The sequence below is a fragment of the Ovis canadensis genome, chromosome 19 (assembly GCF_042477335.2).
Source record: "Ovis canadensis isolate MfBH-ARS-UI-01 breed Bighorn chromosome 19, ARS-UI_OviCan_v2, whole genome shotgun sequence".
NCBI classification, from domain to species: Eukaryota; Metazoa; Chordata; class Mammalia; order Artiodactyla; family Bovidae; genus Ovis; species Ovis canadensis.
The window spans coordinates 54,865,355-54,885,655 of NC_091263.1; the positions used below are offsets into that span (position 1 = coordinate 54,865,355).

The 20,301-nt window shown below is 39.6% G+C and overlaps 1 protein-coding gene across 13 annotated transcripts in view; it reads left to right on the top strand.

Moving 5' to 3' along the window:
* The window catches only part of FHIT (fragile histidine triad diadenosine triphosphatase), a 1,561,686-nt gene that overhangs the window by 38,461 nt on the left and 1,502,924 nt on the right, over positions 1-20,301 (top strand). For all 13 annotated transcript variants that reach the window (XM_069560458.1, XM_069560461.1, XM_069560472.1 and 10 more), the window contains exon 2: positions 4,478-4,526. The gene's annotated coding sequence lies outside the window, so the exon portion shown is untranslated. The remainder of the gene's footprint in view (positions 1-4,477; positions 4,527-20,301) is intronic.

A 20,301-nucleotide genomic window follows, 5' to 3' on the forward strand; every position in this document is an offset into this window, starting at 1 on the left:
CTCCTAAACAATTCATCCTCTGCTCCTTTGTTCTATATAATTCTAGTCAACCATTTGTGCATGCTCAGTCACTTCAGAAGTGTCTGACTCTTTGTGACCCTATGGACCGCAGCCCTCCAGGCTCCTCAGTCCATGGGATTTTCCAGGCAAGAATACTGGCGTGTGTTGCCGTGTCCTCCTCCAGGGGATCTTCTCTACCCAGTGATTAAACCCACATCTCCTGCGGCTCCTGCACTACAGGAAGATTCTTTACTTATTTCATCTTATTTGAAAACCCTTAAAACTGGTTGTTATTATAGGTTTTTTTTTTAACAACCAGTCCTTATTAATTATTATCCAGTATCCATTATTTGTTATTGAATTTACTAGATTTACCGCCATACATGCTAGTATAATTTGGTGAGCATTGCTTTATGTTCCTCTTTCCTTCCTTCTGAGATCATTTCCTTCTTATTCAAGGATATCTTTTAGTATCCTCTCCGCAAAAGTAAACTACTGTGAGCAGGAAACAACTTTTTTTTTTTTTGGAAAAATAACCTAGCTGGCATTCTTGAATGATAATCAGTTTAGCATGGCTATAGAGTTTTCCCTGAACTTTTTCCTTTTGGAACTTAAGACACATTATTTCACTGCTTCCATGCTTTTTTTTTTTTTTTTTGCCATTCATGATCATTTTATTCAAGACAAGGTATTCAAGCAAGTGGAGCCTGGTTTCTCAGAAACTGGGAGGCAGGTTATTCTCACTGGTTCACTTAAAGGCTTTCTTTCTATCTCTGGTGCTATGGTTTCCTTCTATTGTATCTACCCGTAGATTTGCTTTCACTTAGCTTGTTGAGGTCTTGGTATGCTTTTTTCAAGAGGATTCATATCTTTCATACTAGAAAATCTGCGCTCTTTTTTTTTCATATTGATCTTATCTCTTTCTTTTAAGCTATATTGTACTTTGTTAAGCATTTCTATGTTGTTGGAGTAGAAAGGGATACTGCTTAATCTCTGTGGTGTTAGACCATAAATCTCTCAGGTTTTTCAAAATGTAGTATTTTGTTTTATCTAGTCTTCCACAAATTATGTTTCTTTCAACAGTATTTCAATCCACATAGCCTAGGGGGAAGGAGAAATTAAAAAAATTTTTTTTATGGAAGGATAATTGCTTTACAATTTTGTGCTAGTTTCTATCAAGTATCAACATGACTCAGCCACAGGTATGCATCTGTCCCCTCCTTCTTGAACCTCCCTCCCATCTCCTACCCCATCCCACCCCTCAACATTGTAACAGAGCACTGAGTTGAACTCCTGTGTCACAGAGCAAATTCCTACTGGCTATCTATTTTACATATGGCAGTGTATATATTTCCATGGTACTTTTTAGTCATCCCATCCTCTCCTTCCCCTACTGTGTCCACAAGTCTGTTCTCTGCGTCTGCCTCTTCATTGCTGCCCTGCAAATAGGCTTACTAGTACCATCTTTCTAGATTCCATACACATGCATTAATATACAATATATGTCTTTCTCTTTCTGACTTACTTCACTATGTGCAGTAGGCTCTAGGTTCATCTACCTCATTAGGGCTGACTCAAATGCATTCTTTTTATAGTTGAGTAATCTGTTGTATATATGTACCACAATTTTTTCTTTTAGTTTTTTAAAAAATATTTTTAATTGAAGGATAATTGGTTTATAATATTGTGTTGGTTTCTGCCATACAGCAACATGGATCAGCCATAGGTATACATATGTCCCCTCCCTCTGGTACCTCCCTGCTTTTTGCCTCCCTTTCCCACCGCTCTAGGTTGTCACAGAGCCCCGCTGTGAGTTTCTGAGTCGTATAGCAAATTCCCACTGGCTGTCTATTTCACATGTGGTAATGTATATGTTTCCATGCAACTCCGTCCATTTGCCCCACCCTTTTCTTCCTGCACTGTGTCCATAAGTCTGTTCTCTATGTCTTCATCTCCATTGCTGCCCTGAAAATAGGTTCATCAGTGCCATCTTTCTAGATTCCATATATATGCATTAATATATGATATTTGTTTTTCTCTTTCTGACTTATTTCACTCCGTATAATAGGCTCTAGGTTCATCCACCTCATTAGAACTGACTCAAATGCCTTCCTTTTTATGGCTGCGGAATATTCCATTATATATATATATATATATATATATATATATATATATATATATATATATACACCACAGCTTCTCTATCCATCTAGGTTCCTTCCTTGTCCTAGCTATTATAAAAAGTACTGTGCAATGAATATTGGGGTCCATGTGTCTCTTTCAGTTGTGGTTTTCTCAGGGTACACGCCCCGCAGTGGGATAGTTGGGGCATATGGTAGTTCTATTCCTCGTATTTTAAGAAATCCCCATACTGTTTTCCATAATGAATGTTATCAAATTACATTCCCCCAACAGCGCAAAAGACTTCCCTTTTCTCCAAATCCTCTCCAGTATTTATTGTTTGTAGATTTTTTAAAATGATGGCCTTTCTGACCGGCATGAGGTTATACATCATTGTCGTTTTGATTTGCATTTCTCTAATAGTGAGGAATATTGAGCATCTTTTCATGTGTCTGCTGACCATCTGTATCTGGAAGAAGAAATTTTGATGTTGTTCTATAGAGGCACCTTATCTCCTGCATTAACAATCTAAAGTTTACATCATAGCCCCCAAGTCTGGCCTTGTTCTTTGGTGGTCATGCATCTGCAATGATGGGTTCTATGGTTTGATGGGGGCTGTGAAGAGAAATAGCCCAGTCGGGCCTGAAGCAGTTACTTAGGACACTGAAGGACAAAAAAGAGAAACATGAGAAAACCATGGAATTGTTGACCATTCCCAATTGCTACACCTTGAGAGATGCTAGGCCCTAGACACAAATGAGAGAAATAGGCATATTCTATTTTTATTTAATACAGAGTGATCTCTCCTTTAAAAACATGTTTATTTAGTTGGCTACACTGGGTCTTAGTTGCAGCATGTGGACTGTTTCGTTGCAGCATGCAAACTCTTAACTGTGGCGTGTGGGATCTACTTCCCTGACCAGGGATGGAACCCGTGCCCCCTGCACTGGGAGCTCAGAATCTTAGCAACTAGGTCACCATTTACTTATTTATTTATTTGTAATAATAAAACAAATTATTTCGTTTTTGGCTATGGTGGGTCTTTGCTGCTGCATGTGGGCTTTCTCTAGTTGCAGTGAGCAGGGGCTTCTCTTTGTCATGTGTAGGCTTCTCATTGTGGTGGCTTCTCTTGTTTCAAAGCACAGGCTGTAGCTGCTCAGGTTTCAGTAGTTGCAGCCCATGGACTCAGTAGTTGTGGCTCGCAGGCTCTAGAGGGCTGGCTCAGTGGTCGTGCTGCATGGGCTTAGTTGTTCTGCAGCATGTGGGATCTTCCCAGACCAGGGGTCGAACCGGTATTTGATATTGCAAGGCACAGTCTTAACAATTGCACCACCAGGGAAGCTCCGCCATTTATTTTTAATTATGGAATCAACATATGAGTAATGGTGGACCATTATAGAATCAGCCCCTCGAAACCTTAAATTCTTACTACTGTTTAGCGGCTATGCTTTACCACCTTTCTTATCATGTTGACTTGTGTGCAGTTAGTGCATTGTTTTGGTCACAGGCAGCTTAATTTAACATGTCTAGATTTGATTTGAAAATGCCAAATGTAGCTTACTCTGTTTTGTGAGCTTCTCTCTCCTGAGAGAAGGCTACACTCTGTCTTGAGAAAGGAGGATTGCATGTGTAAGCTTGCACACATACACTCATAGAGGCAAGTGGTGAGGTCTGGTTTGGGAGGGCCATGCACCTTGCATGGCTCAGTGGTAAAAAATCTGCATGCAATGCCGGAGACAGATAGAGGTTCGATCCTTGGGTAGGGAAGATTCCCTGGAGGAGGAAATGGCTACCCACTCCAGTGTTCTTGCTGGAAAAACCCCATCGACACTGGAGCCTCGTGGGCTACAGTCCATGGAGTTGCAAAAAGCCAGACATGACTGAGTGACTAACACATACACCTCATATAAATGGAAGAGGCTATTCCAAGTAAAACTTCCAGGGAAATGGAAATTGAGTACGCAGGAAAGATGGTGCTAAAGAATACAAAATGCTTGGTCAGATCAAGTGTGCTGCATAATGTTTGATTTGATTTTCATTTCTTCACTTTATAAGGCTTCTGTTGAGAAGTTCACTCCCTTCTGTTAAGGAGTTCACACCCCAAAAGATTAGACTGTAGATTTGGCTAGGTTTGTGTGAGTCAATCCTGGGTAGATGTGTGTGCTGTTTTCAGTTTACGACTGTGTCTCTCATTGGCCTTTTGTGCAGGAGGTATGAGGCATGAATATTATCAGTGGTTTATTTGGCTAGCGTCACGTAAAATGGCATATGGAAATTCTACTTAAAGACATGGAGAGAAAACGTTTGCTGTTTTACTTGCAGATAACTCAGTGCTTTCGTTTTTATCTCTTTGTAGCTTTGAAGCTCAGCAAAGAAGGGAAATCCATTGAGAACAGTCTGTAAAGGTAAGTGTATTTATTATATGGCCTTGACAAACATTGCCTTTACAACATTGATTTTTCTTTTATTCAGAGATTTAAACACTCGGATTAAAGATATAGCTGACAGGACAACTTCCTTAACCACCTGCTTGTCCTCCCTCACAGGCAAAAGTGCTGAGCAATAGTTAGAAGGGAGAAGGAGGAAATAAAATGATGTGCTGAGGGTGGCCAAATGCAATTGTATGCTTGCTGACTTTTGCTTTCTTCTCAGCAGTTAAGACATTCCAGTGGCACTAAGTTTACTAAGATTAATGCTAGATGGAAAACGAATGCACTTGTACCACTTCTGGTCAATAGTTAAGTAAAACCAGCTGGCTGAATAAAGCATTTAAGATAAAATGCAAAGTGGCATTTCAATTGGGTTGCATGAGATTTATCATGAAAGTCAGATGTGCTGTTGTGTAGAGGAGCTAGTTTTGTCGAAAGGAGAAAGCCAGCCAGTTTGGTGTAGCTAATTTCATTCCTCGCAGTCACTGTGGACACTAAGTGAGTTACAGGAAATGAACTTCCAAGTTCAAAGCAATGGAGAAAGTACCTACTCAGCCTCCTGTGAAACATTACAATCGAGTTGGTTTTTACATGGAAAAAATGTAATCGTTTCCTCTTTCCTAGGTATATTTATAAGCATACTTCTGTACAGCATTGTTCTTTGATTCATTGTTTAATTTCTGTTCTGCATGAAGTATTTTAATTTAAAGAATTCATTCTGGGGAATTATAGGGCTGCAGTTTCATCAAGAGTCTTTGGTGGCCAGGGTGAAATATGCCATAATTTTACATTTGTTTTCATCATCAATTATGTTTTTGACAATTATAGGTTTTTTCCTGTCATTTTTATTACAGCAATCATGACCATGACCACTTTAGTTCAAGTTGGAAAAGCCATTTTGATTTACCTTATGCTTTAAGTTATTCCTAACTTTGTGACAAATCTAATTCTGGAGCTGATTTTTAAATGTTTATTTTGAGGGCAATTTTACAGGGAAATTGGAGAAAATCCCTTTTGAATAATCAAAACTATAAAAATACTGTTTTGAGGATTTGTTTGCTTTGGGATGACTAAACTCAAATGCATGACAGCTAGTTGGCTTGGGACTTTTCTGTAATGGTTGGCCACCAGTGAAGAAAAAAATATCTTAAGATATAGATGATTCTTATTTTCGGCTGTGTAACTTACATATCTCTGGACCATTGAGCCACATCTTGGAAAAAAGCCGTATTTGATAGCTTTTAGAAATAAATTCTCATAAATTGTTGAAGTTAGTGATGCTGTAGCAGCCTTCAGAACCTTGTGATCTTTAGGTAGAGTTATGGTGTTCTCTTTCTTCCTGGAAAATGTTTTCACAATGGTATAGTTTTATTTCCTCTACTCTCAGTGAAAACCTTTTGTTATTCTGCTATTCTGGAGTCAGGCATAGATTTAGTTCTGGTTTGACTTTCATGAGTTATTGGACCATGTGCAAGTTATTCACTTGCTCTGTGTCTCAGTTTCTTAGTTTGTGAAATGGGGATAATAATACTATTCTACTCCGAAAGCTGTTGTGGAGATTAAATGCATTATTATGTGTTGAGGGCTTGGAACAGGCCCTGGTCCATGATAAGTACTCAAGAGCTATTACCTGCTGCTACTCTTGTGAATATTACCGTCATCATCATCATCATTTGCATCCTTATGTGTTTTGAGGTGTCTGTTCTCTTTGGAAGTGTCAGGATAATGTTTTGAAAACTATCATGTTGTTACTAAAGAAGGGTGAATTCTGCTTTGGCTTTAGGAGTGGAGTGAAAAGATAACTTTTGGTTAATAAGACAAGTGAGGCCTCTGTAAGTAAAAAGCTGAAGTTTTGTAGACATGAGGGTAAACACTGTCTTTGTGCGTGGGCAGCTACTAACTAATATAGTCTTAAGAAGCAAGTGATCTTTTGCTACCTTGTTACATGGAGGCATTTTTGAAGAAAGCCTTGGTAAGTTTAGATGACTTCTTTGCTCCTCCCCCTTTTTGTTTCTCGATGTATTTGTTTTCTCCTTTTAACTACATTTTATTTTCTTTTGACATAATTACACTGATTGAAACTGTACTCAGAGACCTTACTCAAGGCCCTACATTCAGCCTCAGGATAGGTGCATGACCACAAGCTTGGGTAAATGGCTGCTTCCTCTCTGGAAGTAGAATCTTAAGCTAAAGGATTCTCCTTTCTCCCAGGGGGCATTCTGCCCTGACAGTACCTCCCATGAGACCACTGTAGCCATTCCCGTTTCCTAGCTTCCACTTCTATCTGGTCATTGATGGTTTCCCACCCTTATTTTCCACTCTTTCATGGATTTGCTGAGCCTCAAATTTCCTTTCTGTAATCATTCTTACATTAGTCATTTGGTTTCTGTTGCTTGCAGTCACAGAACTAAGTGATAGACTACTTTATACATTAGGGAGTTAAATTTGAAATAAATGGGGCATGATTATAAGTTTACAGTTAAAATACCAGTCACTACTTTCTTCCATCATGTATAAAAAGCTGAACATTTTGCAGTAGATTAGATAAGGTGAAGAGTTCTCAATTATTTCAAAAATGAGCTCTTTTGCTGGACTCTTCACTACTCTTACATTTGGTAAAAATAAATCACTTTTGGCTGTTTATCAAGCTCTCAAAGGATATGTGTATCTGTGGGGGGAGAGTTGGAAGTGAGAAGCAAGGAGGTCATCCTTTCAGTTTCTGGGGCCCAGATCTCTTTGTGGCGTGGGGATTGTGAAGGGACTGTGATTCCCTTCTACTTATCCCATCATCCCAAAACAAAACTCTTTAAATATCTTTTTCTACTTTCCTCTGAAATTTTATTCCTCTTTTGAACACTTCTCTTGCCCTGCTGAACACCTTCTTTTCAATGATGTGTAAAATGTGATGGAAAACTCAATTGCTTAAGTCTCTGATGTTACTCATGATTCCCGGAGAATGGAATGGACAAGTTTGCTCTATTTCCCCTTGAGTCCTGTTTGCTGACTACTCCTGTGTTCTGTGTGGTGCCTAGAACAAATCTGGTTAATGATTTTTTTTCCACAGGAACATCAATTTTGCATTCCTACTGTGAATAAATAGCATGGCAGCATTGTGTAGTGGAAAGAACCTTGGCCGAAGTGTTAGGAAACATGCTTTTTAGTTTGGGCTCTGCTGCTTGCTTGCTTTATGACTTTGGTCAAGAAACCCAACATTTTTTTTTACAGTCTCAGTTTCCTCATCTGTAAAATAGGATAAGCTTTATCCTATCTACTGCATAGGGCTTTTCTCAGGATAATAATATATGTGAAAGTGCTTAGGAAACTAAAGTGCTATGTAATATCCATGTATTATTTTTGTGATTATTATGGTATATATTTATTAAACATGGAAAATTCGAAGGCTTATTTTATGAGACTGAATAGGAAAGAGGGGGGATAAAAAAAGAAAAATAGAAAAAAACTCTGTACAGTGCTTGTGCTGGAATTCTGTGCCTCCAGCTTTCATTCCTCTGAAAGGCTCTGTGTCCCAGGAGGTTAGCTTCTGTTGTCAGCATTCCCCAGGTTCCCTTGCTCCCTGGTTTTCCACTCGAGTAGTCCATGGAAGGCACAGGGTGAAAATCCGAGAATGCAAGGTTGAAATATTGTCCCCTGCCTTCCTTGCAGCCCTGGCTATATTCCTCTAAGGAAGGCCACCAGGGTTCCTGTCAAGGGCCTGGCTTCTGCCTGCAGCTGCAGCTCTTTCCACCATTTGGTAACTGCTCCTTCCCTTTGCCCCTCTAAGTCCGGGGGAGAACAGTTTATTTCTGCTAACCTCCGGCTGCCTGCCGGTTGTCTCTTCTCGGTTTCCCTTAACCTTGCCCACACCCTTCATTAAATTCACCCCAGTTACCCCAGGTGAAGGTGCTGTCTTTACCCTGATGTGACCTTGATAGCACAAAGGAACTTCTTTGTATTTCTTTCTGCTATTCTCAATTCAATTCAACAAATGTCTTTCTAGGACTTACAGTATGCCAGGGACGTAGTAAATATTTACTTACTATGAACTGGACATTTTGGTGGTACAGTTGCAGGGATTATATCAATCAGTTTTTTAAAAAGCAAGCTTTGGTAAATTGTAAAACTATGTTATTCCTAGTATATAAAGATACCCAGGATTATGTTTGTACACATGGTGAATTATCTTTTTTTTTTTTTGAAAAAAATTTTTTTGAATTATCTTTTAAAATCCGTTTTTATTTTTATCATAGCAACATGCCTACATCGTTTGGATAAAACAGCACTAAAAAGCAAATATTGAAAAACCACACCGCCCCCCCCCCTTCTAACTTCCCTAAATTGCAACTTTAAACTCTGATACTTCTGGCATTTCTCTCTCTGTTTTGAGTAACATGCTTTTACGTTTTTTCCCCGATATTACAAGTTTAGCAGTAGCTCTTTGATACTTCCGCTCCTTTGGTCACTACAGCCTCCTAAAATGATTATATTACAATTTTTTTGTTTAAATTAATATAATGTTTACATTGTTATGTTATTAGAGTTGGTAATGTCTTCTTTAACATATAACCTTTTATCTTCTTTGAAATTAACATATGCTTTAAAAACACTGCTTACCTTATGAGGTAGGTAGTAATGGCATTTCTGTTTTATGGTTGTCAAAACTGAGGAAGTCTTAAGTATTTTGCCTAGAGTCACACAGCTATTAAGTGTTAGGTTTGGAATTAGACTCCAGCTAGTCTACCTACTCTGACCAACCTAGATAGCATATTAAAAAGCAGAGACTTTGCCAACTGAGGTCCGTCTAGTCAAGGCTATGGTTTTTACAGTAGTCATGTATGGATGTGAGAGTTGGACTGACTATAAAGAAAGCTGAGTGCCGAAGAATTGATGCTTTTGAACTGTGGTGTTGGAGAAGACTCTTGAGAGTCCCTTGTACTGCAAGGAGATCCAACCAGTCCATTCTGAAGGAGATCAGCCCTGGGATTTCTTTGGAAGGAATGATGCTAAAGCTAAAACTCCAGTACTTTGGCCACCTCATGCAAAGAGTTGACTCACTGGAAAAGACCCTGATGCTGGGAGGGATTGGGGGCAGGAGGAGAAGGGGATGACCGAGGATGAGATGGCTGGATGGCATCACTGACTCAATGGACACGAGTTTGGGTAGATTCTGGGAGTTGGTGATGGGCAGGGAGGCCTGGTGTGCTGCAGTCCATGGGGTCGCAAAGAGTCGGACACCACTGAGCAACTGAACTGAACTGAGTCTGCCTACAAAGCTTGCATTCCTAATCATGACATTATTTACAAACACTGTCAGGTCAGCTGTTATCTTAATGGCTACATTAAAAAAAAACAAACAAGAAACCCCCCGCCGAACCAATAAAATAAGACTTGAGTTCTAGCTTCCGAGATTCAGAATCAGTAGTTCTGGGGAAGGGATCAAGAATCTATATTTTTAAAATACACATTCCATTTGATTCCACTGATCAGGTTTTGAGAACTTCAGTTGTATAATCGTGCCATTATCATAATCACCTTCATTACCATTATGATCATCAACATCACCATCTCCACCAGCATCACCACCACCTCCATCAGCAGCAACAAATGACAGTTTTGCACAGTGCTCTCAGTAGCTGCAGAGAAGGCAATGGTAACTCACTCCAATACTCTTGCCAGGGACAGAGGAGCCTAGTGGGCTGCAGTCCATGGGGTCACTAAGATTCGGACATGACTGAGCGACTTTACTTTCACTTTTCACTTTCATGCATTGGAGAAGGAAATGGCAACCCACTCCAGTATTCCTGCCTGGAGAATCCCAGGGACAGAGGAGCCTAATGGGTTGCCGTCTATGGGGTCACACAGAGTCGGACACGACTGAAGTGACTTAGCAGCTCAGTAGCTGAGCAGAAATTCTGTATCCAAAAAAGCAGCTGCTTTTTGACCTCTTAGGTGAGATCACACTGGTGGGTGATTCAGGTAACAGTTTATCCAGTCATTTTTAAGTTTGGCAAGTGCTCTGGGAGGAAGTGGACAGGGTAATTTTTGCAGCTCAGCTGTTTGTTGCTTTATCTGTTATAATGACCATGAGAATATTGTACCTGTACTTAACCCTGACCTTAAAGGGACTTCTTTATTTTTTTTTTCCTGAGAGTTCCCAGCGGTGATATCTGGAGAAATACAAAGCTCAAATAAAGGAGAATTTTTTATGTCTTTGTTCTGTTTGATTTCCATGCTCCCCATCTCCCTGATGCTTGTGCCATTTCTTGTTTATCTGGCAGGAGAGAAGCAGTAAAATTCGGCCTGGGGTTTTCTCATCCCTAGGTGTGAAATTATTTCAGAACTATAGTAATAATACTTTGCATTTCTACAGTTCTTTTATTTGAAGATCTAAAAGTGTTAATAGAGCTTCCCAGCAGCCCAGCAGTAGGTAAGTATTATTAGAGAAGATTTTCTCCAAGAACATTTTCACTTCATATCCCATGTGTAACTTGAAAATGCTTTTGTGTTATTTGGGAATCTCAAACCATATAAAGTGCCTTGCATCTAGGGCACTTCTTTTCTCTATATTTAATTTTCATTAATTCCCGGCACATTGAGGGAAATATAGTCATTTCTCATGAGTGGGTGTGGCATTATTTAGAGAAAATTAAAATAAAAGCATTCTTTTATTGCTTTGTATTTGGACATTTTGAAAATGTTCTGTAGTATTCATCAGCTATGGAACTGTCTATGTCGCAGTTAATTTTCCTTTTTTAAGGTAGCAGGACTTGTAATACATTGAACTTGGCCTGATAGAATGGTGTCCTTTGAGAGCTCATGACATGTCAAGCCAGTTAAAAATACAAACCTAGTTTGCATTCTGAGTTAAAGGTTTAATTTTGAAAAATTGTTTTGAATGTTACATGCATGAATTTTAATCAGTAGTGTTTAGGGTTTCGGCTCACTTTGTGTCATTGATGCAGAAGTGCTGCATGTCTGCCCTTGCATAGAACAGCCAGGAAAAGCCCTTCTAATTCTCGTCCACATCGGGCACCCTGGGAAGCTCTTTCTGTGCCGTATCAGGTGACCCTGCTGTCAGTGCAAAGGCCACAGACACAGGACCTTTCACTGTGTCTTCAGGGCTTCAGTATTTATTTTCCCAGCATCCTTTCACAATTCCCACTGAAAGGTCTTATCACTTCTTTAGACTTTTGTTAGGAAACAGGGTACCAACCTTCACTACTTGAAGGAACTGGAAAACCTCTAACCTCTTCTCAGTCTTGAGAAAGTCTGATTTTATGGAAATAAGGTCAAAGGAAACAGAACAGTTTAAATGAAATAGAACAATCGAAATTTGTCTTTATCCCTATCTTTTCTGCTGGTATCTAGCACCATGAATTTAGGCTTTTGGGAAAAACAAAAAACAAAAAACAAAAAAACAACTAGTGAAGGTTGTAGTTTTAAAGGTTGGAGAATACTTCTAGTGCTTTCTGCTTTTGAACATGCCCCCAGTGCAGAATGCAAAGTCTGTCGAAGTTCTTGAGATGAGAAAGGGAAGAATATACACAGGAGGAACAACAAAATGCACAAATTGATCTCTTTAAATTATGCTGCCCCAAATTTGCCACTGAGACAAGGTGATGCGTCAGCATTTGCGGAGTGCTTTATGACTCTCATGATGGGGAGAGTGTGTCGGAGGATCACGGGGTTAATACTTTCCCTGGCATCTCAGTTGTCTTCCTTTTGGGGAAGAGTTCACTTAAGACCCATCATCTGAAGATTTGGAGGGATGTGGGCAGAATTATGAATCTCTAGACCATTTTCTCCAGAGGCATTTGCTCAAAGGAGGTCACATTAATTTGCTGCTAATTATATGAAGCTAGATTTATTGGTGAAGATGGGTTTGGCAGCAAATAATCAAAAAGTCTACTCAAAAGGGTTTAAACAATAAGGGAATTTAAAAAAAGACGCTAACTACACTCTCCATGTCTACCTGCTGAGCCCCATGGATGTCATGATTGATGGAAAGGCATTACAGAACGCTGACTCTGAGTGTCTGGAATCCAACCTCAATCCACTTTTCCCTGGTGCCAAGCAACTGGGGACCCACCAGGGTGCCTTTGATGGTTGTCACTGTGCAATAGGGGAAGGATTTTGAGAACTCAGCTGTTGACAGATTGCTGAGCATTGTCGGTTGTTTTGTGAACCTCTCTACTCACTTACATTTGAACACAAAATAAAACCCATCAGAATAAACAAAATGAATTTTCTCAAGGAGCTAAACATCCTGAGGGAGGCAGTTTCAGGTTTTGTTAATTCAGCGGCTCAACAATGTCCTTAAAGACTTCATTTCTTGCTTTATTTTTTTCCTCTGCCGTCTTCAGTGCATTGACTTGGTCCTCAGACTAGCTGCCCTCATGGTTCTAATATGGCTGCTTCATTTTGGGGAGCCATCCCCCATACAGTACCATCCACTGGTATAAGAGACTGTCTGTTCTTATAAAGGACTGTCTGTCCTTTTTAAATGCAAGGGCCCTTTCTGGTAACTGCTCCAGCAGGCTTCTCCTCGGGTTGCATTTGGCTGGCTGCAGCTACCTACTCTTTCCAGACACTGGCATGTGGGATGGGATTACCTTGATTGCCTTAGATTGGTGCTTTCCAGTCTAAGTTTGTTCATGTCATGGTACACATAGAAAATGATAACATTTGGTCAGAACATTAAGTAAACGGAATAGGCTGCTTATAGCTGGAGGTGACTGGGTGTGTGTAGGGGTGTGTGTGTGTGTGTGTGTGTGTGTGTGTGTGTGTGTGTTGAGGGTGTGGGTGGGGATTCTAGCTGCCCTGACTCTTCCTGCCTGGCTGCCCTAGGGACTAAAGGGGTGGATATCTGAGTAGCTATAACCCATTTTCTGGTTTCAGCTAATCAGGATTTACTCCTGAGTGGGATAATCTCATCTTTCCTAGGCACTTGGCTTTGTGGAGATATGACACCCCAATAAAACTGGGGTTTTACCTGTAAGGTAGATGAGGGGATGCTGTTCAATAGACCCTCAGCTATGTCTGCTGTGTGGATGTTTCCTGTCTTTGCATATATACCTAATGCCCTTCTTTATTGCCTTGTTGAGAAAGGGCCAAATCTTGCAAATTTTAAGTGCTCAGTAATTATCTGTATATCAAATGAATGAATATGTACTTGTGTATGAGACTAAGCTATGCACTCAATCCCACTGCCTTCCTGTGGTGTGCCAGGAATGTGCTGTATGAAGTGTAAGAAACATGGTCCCTGCTGATGAGTTTACACCCTAGGGAGGGAGACTGAGCATAACTATTAAATAAACAGTGCGTGCATTATTAAAAATTATGTTAAGTCCTATACAGGAAACAACAGAAGGCAAAACAGAGTAAACCTCCTATGGAGTGATCTGGGAGGGCTTCTTTGAATTAATGACATTTTAGTTAAGACCTGAAAGAAGAATAAGGGGATGTATATGTATATATGTATGTGTGTGTGACAATCAGTCATACAGAATGGGGAAAGAGGGTTTATAGTTTTGATCCTTGTAACTATGTCTTAGGAGTCATTTGTTTTCAAGAAACAAAGAAAGTGAAGTCGCTCAGTATTGTCCGAGTCATTGTGACCCCATGGACTGTAGCCTATCATGCTCCTCTGTCCATGGGATTTTCCAGGTAGGAATACTGAAGTGGGTTGCCATTTCCTTCTCCAGGAGATCTTCCTGACCCAGGGATTGAACCAGGGTCTCCCACATTATAGGCCGATGCTTTACCATCTGAGCCACCAGCGACGTTTCAAGAAACAAAGCAAACAGCAAAAAAACCCCAAAACAACGAAAGATAGGACCCTTGCTATAAAACCACAGGACAGCTTAATGATTTGAGGGCAGGCTGGACGGAGGGCTTCCTGAGGCAATGGGCCAGGAAATGCTTGACCCTCAACAGTTAACAGGAGCAGGACAGATAAATGGATAAACATGTCTGCTCCATACTGAGTCTCAGCATCTCTATCCTAAAGCGCAGTGACTGTGTGAGGAGCTGCAGAGCCTCTCTTCTCTGCTTCTCCCTGTGTACTGGCTGGTCCCCTGCATAGTCCCATCCACCCTGACTGCCCCTACAGCTCCCTCTGCCCCATTCAAGAGGGTGGTAGAGACTGGCTGGAGTTACGACATCCCAGTTCCTCTTTCCTGGGGGAGAGTATCTGAATGCTTTGCTGAGGTCAGATGCCCACCTTTGATGGAGTCCCTTGAGTCCTGGGCACAAGGTCACCTGACTGGCTGCCTACTTAGTTCCACTTAGTCCTATTCAGTGGGATTAGGAGAGATTTTCCAAGAAGGTGGAATATAGAGCAGGTGAATGGATTAACACTCCTGTTAAATGCTGCTTTTTAGGTTCTCCAATTTTAATACCACTGGTAGAGTCCTGGTGGTGTAAATAACTTAGTTACTAGCTGAGTTATTTAGCTGAGCACTGATGCCTACTGCAGAGTACTGCATACAGCACATACTTAAGAAGTATTGGGTTGGTCAAAATTTCATTCAAGTTTTCATGTAACATGGAAAACCTGAGGACTTTTTGGCCAAGCCAATAGTTCAGTTCAGTTCAGTTCAGTCGCTCAGTCATGTCCAACTCTTTGCAACCACATGGACCACAGGTGCCAGGCCTCCCTGTTCATCACCAACTCGTGGAGTTTACCCAAACTCATGTCCATTGAGTCGGTCATGCCATCCAACCATTTCATGCTCTGTCGTCCCCTTCTCCTCCTGCCTTCAATCTTTTCCAGCATCAGGGTCTTTTCAAATGAGTCAGCTCTTCGCATCAGGTGGCCAAAGATTTGGAGTTTCAGCTTTAGCATCAGTGCTTCCAATGAACACCCAGGACTGATTTCCTTTAGGATGGACTGGTTGGAACTCCTTGCAGTCCAAGGGACTCTCAAATGTCTTCTCCAACACCACAGTTCAAAAAAAATCAATTCTTTGGCGCTCAGCTTTCTTTATAGTCCAACTTTCACATCCATACATGACTGCTGGAAAAACCATAGCCCTGACTAGATGGACCTTTGTTGGCAAAGTAATGTCTCTGCTTTTGAATATGCTGTCTAGGTTGGTCATAACTTTCTTTACAAAGAGTAAGTGTCTTTTAATTTCATGGCTGCAGTCACCATCTGCAGTGATTTTGGAGCCCCCCAAAATAAAGTCTGACACTGTTTCCCCATCTATTTCTCATGAAGTGATGGGACTGGATATCATGATCTTCGTTTTCTGAATGTTGAGCTTTAAGCCAACATTTTCACTCTCCTCTTTCACTTTCATCAAGAAGCGCTTTAGTTCCTCTTCACTTCCTGCCATAAGGGTGGTGCCATCTGCATATCTGAGGTTATTGATATTTCTCCTAGTAATCTTGATTCCAGCTGGTGCTTCATCCAGTCTAGCATTTGTCATGATGTACTCTGCATATAAGTTAAATAAGCAAGGTGACAATATACAGCCTTGACATACTCCTTTCCCTATTTGGAACCAGTCTGTTGTTCCATGTCCAGTTCTTTTTTTTTTTTTTAATATGTTTGTTCTTAAATCTGTAATGAGTTCACTGTAGGCAGCTTATGGTTGAGTCTTTTTTTTTTTTCTTTTTTATTTAAATTTTTATTTTTACTTTATTTTACTTTACAATACTGTATTGATTTTGCCATACATTGACATGAATCTGCCACGGGTGTATATGAGTTCCCAAACATGAACCCCCTTCCCACCTCCCACCCTGTATCATCTCTCTGGATCATCCCCATGCACCAGCCCCAAGCATCCTGTGTTGTCTAGTTCCATGTCCAGTTCTAAATGAAGTTCTAACTTCTTGACCTGCATACAGATTTCTCAAGAGGCAGTTCAGGTGGTCTGGTATTCCCATCTCTTTCAGAATTTTCTACAGTTTATTGTGATCCACACAGTCAAAGGCTTTGGCATAGTCAGTAAAGCAGAAACATATTTTTCTGGAAATTTCTTGCTTTTTCTATGATCCAGTGGATGTTGGCAATTTGATCTCTGGTTCCTCTGCCTTTTCTAAAACCAGCTTAAACATCTGGAAGTTGACGGTTCATGTATTGTTGAAGCCTGGCTTGGAGAATTTTGAGAATTACTTTACTGGCGTGTGAGATGAGTGCAATCGTGTGGTAGTTTGAGCATTCTTTGGCATTGCCTTTCTTTGGGATTGGAATGAAAACTGACCTTTTCTAGCCCTGTGGCCACTGCTGAGTTTTCCAAATGTGCTGGCATATTGAGTGCAGCACTTTCATAGCATCATCTTTCAGGATTTGAAACAGGTCAACTGGAATTCTGTCACCTCCACTAGCTTTGTTTGTAGTGATGCTTCCTAAGGCCCACTTGACTTCACATTCCAAGATGTCTGGGTCTAGGTGAGTGATCACACCATTGTGATTATCTGGGTCGTGAAGATCTTTTTTGTACAGTTCTTCTGTGTATTCTTGCCGCCTCTTCTTAGTATCTTCTGCTTCTGTTAGGTCCATACCATTTCTGTCCTTTATCAAGCCCATCTTTGCATGAAATGTTCTCTTGGTTTCTCTAATTTTCTTGAGGAGATCTCTAGTCGTTCCGTTTTATTGTTTCCCTTCATTTGCACTGATCACTGAGGAAGGCTTTCTTATCTCTCCTTACTATTCTTTGGAAACCTGCATTCAAATGGTAACCTGATAGTTGGCAGTAGTGATAATATATATAAGAGCTTTTTCTCAATGGTGTAAGGCAGTTAAATTATTTTAATGAGAATGCTTCTTTGTTTTGTGGATAAAAATCACTTTTTAGAATGTCAGTCTGTATCTTCCCCCCTCCCCAGTTTTATTTAAAAATAATTGACATCACAGATAAGTTTAAGGCATAAAGCTGGATGCTTTGATTTACATATATTTTGAAATGATTATCACAGTAGGTTCAGTAACACATATCTTTTCAATAAAAAGAAAAAAAAAAGAAAAAATTCTCCTTGTGATGAGAACTTTAAAATTTACTCTCTTAATTTTCCTGTGTATTGTACAGCAGTGTTATCTGTGTTCATCATGTTGTACATTGTATCTCTGGTACTAACTTATAACTGGAAGTTTGTACCTTTGACCATCATCCTCCAGTTCCTCTTCTCCCCTAATCCGTCACCTCTAATAGTCACAAGTCTGGTCCCTATTTCTATGAGTTTTATTTTTTTTAAGATTGCACATATAATTGAACTCATACAGCATTTTTATTTCTCTCTCTGACTTATTTCATTAGCAATAATGCCTTCAAGGTCTATCCATGGTGTTGCAAATGGTAGGATTTTCTATTTTTTTATGACTGAATAATATTTTATTGTATAAATATACCATATATCCATGGATGGGCACTTAAATTGTTACCATGTCTTGGATATTATAAATAATGCTGCTATGAAAATGAGGGTGAAGATATATTTTCAAGTTAGTATTTTTATTTCCTTTGGATATATTTCTAAAAGTAATATTCTTGCATCATAAGTTCAGTTCGGTTCAGTCGCTCACTCGTGTCCGACTCTGCCTTTTATTTTTTTTTTAGGCTTCTTCATACTGTTTTCTATAATGGTTATACCAATTTAAAATCCCACCAATAGTACCCAAGTGTACCCTTTTTTTCTATATGCATGTCAGCATGTGTTATTGTTCATCTTTTTGACATTGTCCGTTCTAACATGTGTGAGGTGATGTCTTGTGGTTTTAATTTGCATTTTCCTAATGACTAATAATGCCGTACATCTTTTCAAGTACCCATTGATCTTTTGTATTTCTTCTTTGGAGAAATATCTGTTCAGTTCCTTTGCCCAGTTTTAAATTGATTTGTTTGACTTTTTTGCAATTGAATTATATGAACTGTTTTATATATTTTGGATATTAAACCTAATCAGATATTGGTTTGTGAATAGTTTTTCCCATTCAGTATGTTGTTTTCCCTTTTCTTGATGGTTTCTTTTGCTATGCAGAAGCATTTTTTTTGATGTATTCTCACTTGCTTATTTTTCATTTTGTTGCGTATACGTTAGGTTTCATATCTAAAAAAATCATTAATACAGCCCGCGTCAAGGAGCTTTGTTCCTATGTTTTCTTCTAGCAGTTTCATTATTTCAGGTTTTACATCCAAGTCTTAAGTCCATTTTGAGTTGATTTTTGTGGATTGTATAAGATATGGGTTGAATTTCATTTTTATACATGTGCATTATCCTGGCAGCATTTATTGAAGAGACTGTCTTTTCCATTGAGTATTTTTGGCTCCCTTGTCAAAATCAATATTAGTTTTCCATATATGCTTGGATTTATTTCTGGGCTCTCAATTCTTCTCCATTGGTCTACTTTTATGGCCAATACCATAAAAACAACTGTTTTGGTGACTTTAGCTGTATAATATAGCTTGAAATCAGGAAGAAATTTGCTGTGCAGCAGCAATTATTTACATAGCATTTACATTGTATTAGGTATTTTAAGTAATCTAGAATTGATTTAAAGTATCAATAAATGGGAAGATGTGTGTAGGTAATATGCAAATACTATGCCATTTTATTAACCCAGTTTACAGTGGGTTATTTTTATTTATGCCAAAGAATTGATGCTTTTGGACTGTGATGTTGGAGAAGATTCTTAAGAGTCCCTTGTACTGCAAGGAGATCCAACCAGTCCATCCTGTAGGAAATCAGTCTTGAATATTCATTGGAAGGACTGATGTTGAAGCTGAAACTCCATTACTTTGGCTACCTGATGTGAAGAACTGACTTGTTTGAAAAGACCCTGATGCTGGGAAAGATTGAAGGCAGGGGGATAAGGGGACAACAGAGGATGAGATGGTTGGATGGCATCACTGACTCAATACATGAGTTTGGGTAAACTCTGGGAGTTGGTGATGGATGGGGAGGCCTGGCGTACTGCAGTCCATGTGGTCACAAAGAGTTGGACATGACTGAGTGACTGAACTGAACTGAACTGAAGCCATTTTATATATGGAACTTAAGTGTCCTTGGATTTTGATATCCTTGCAAGTGTCCTGAACACAATTCCCTGTGGATACGGAGGGGTAGCTGTATAACTATCTCTGTTTTGTTTTGCTTTTTTATAGTTTCTTGAAATGTTTTTTCTGTTGTTTTTTTTTCCCCACTCTTAGTCTATGAATGTTTTAAAGGCTAAAGTGAGCCTCTTGAAGGCATCATATTGTTAGATCTTGTTTTTTATCCATTCAGCCATTCTGTGTCTTTTAACCGGAGAATTTAATTCATTTATGTTTAAAGTAATTGTTGATAAGTTTATTGACTATGCTAAAGCCTTTGACCTATTTGCCTGGGGTAACAGGCAAATTAGGCCTTGGAATACAGAATGAAGCAGGGCAGAGGCTAATAGAGTTTTGCCAAGAGAACACACTGGTCATAGCAAACACCCTCTTCCAACAACACAAGAGAAGACTCTGCACATGGACATCACCAGATGGTCAACACCAAAATCAGATTGATTATATTATTTGCAGCCAAAGATGGAGAAGCTCTATACAGTCAGCAAAAACAAGACCGGGAGCTGACTGTGGCTCAGATCATGAGCTCCTTATTGCCAAATTCAGACTGAAATTGAAGAAAGTAGGGAGAACCACTAGACCATTCAGGTATGACCTAAATCAAATCCCTTATGATTACACAGTGGAAGTGAGAAATAGATTTAAGGGACTAGATCTGATAGACAGAGTGTGTGATGAACTATGGACAGAGGTTTGTG